The following is a 1,000-nucleotide window of genomic DNA, read 5'->3' as shown; positions in this document are numbered from 1 at the left end:
AGAATTTATAGAGGATGGTGAGATTTAAAAAAAAGTGGCCAGTGGCAGTTTAATGAGCGCAAAGGTCATCCAAGTGCAAACATTTCATTGACGAAACTTCATAAGGAAAGTTTCCGGCATCTTGTTGAATCTACGCCTCGACGAATTCTGGCTGCTTTATGGGTAAACTTGGATGTATGCGGATGTACCCAATAAAGTTCCCACTGAGTATAAATATTATTATTAATTGTTAAAATCTTTTGTTACATAATTTTATTAATATGTTTGCTCTGGACTCCAATCCATCGCAGGGTATAAACTTACAGTACTACTGTATGGTACTACAATTAAGCAGCACCCACTCCAGTGAAATCAGATAATAGGAGATCCACATATAGAATGATGCAATAATTCCTTTTTTGACTGTGCAGCATGACAAAGTGATGGCGCTATGCACGCGTGAACGACCGATTTGTACAGCGAGTGGAGCGATACAAATTAAGCTTTCAGTAAAAGAGGAACGTCTCAATTTCATATTCATTTAAACACCTCCTCATTCAAATTGCAATGTTTTTAAAAAGCATTTAAGTTAACATTAAATCAGAGCAGAGTATAGCGCGACACCTTTTACTATTACGTTTGTGTAACTGTGATGGATCGATGTTATGATGTTATGGCTATATGGTAACATGGATTAGAAGAGACCTGAATTTTATTCCTTGATCTTGTTCCAAAGAAGCTTAAAATAATTTCACTATCCGCAATGTCAATAATTTATAGGCGATATTAATTCCGATATTAAATTTCATATTTGAGATCGAATATTATCGCGTACACCGATATTACGCAGAATGACGTTGTATATAAGCACTTGCACCCGGTAATACGCGCTTCCGAGCGCATTGGGGTTCGTGTTACACTCTCAGCGTATTGTTTATTCTGCGGGGAGTTTAGTTACACCTGCCACCTATGGGGAGCGCTGGCAGGGCTGGCGCGCGGCACCGGCACTGCGTTAGGAAGC

This window comes from Paramormyrops kingsleyae, chromosome 5, assembly GCF_048594095.1.
Source record: "Paramormyrops kingsleyae isolate MSU_618 chromosome 5, PKINGS_0.4, whole genome shotgun sequence".
NCBI lineage: Eukaryota > Metazoa > Chordata > Actinopteri > Osteoglossiformes > Mormyridae > Paramormyrops > Paramormyrops kingsleyae.
This window is presented reverse-complemented; position numbering follows the sequence as displayed.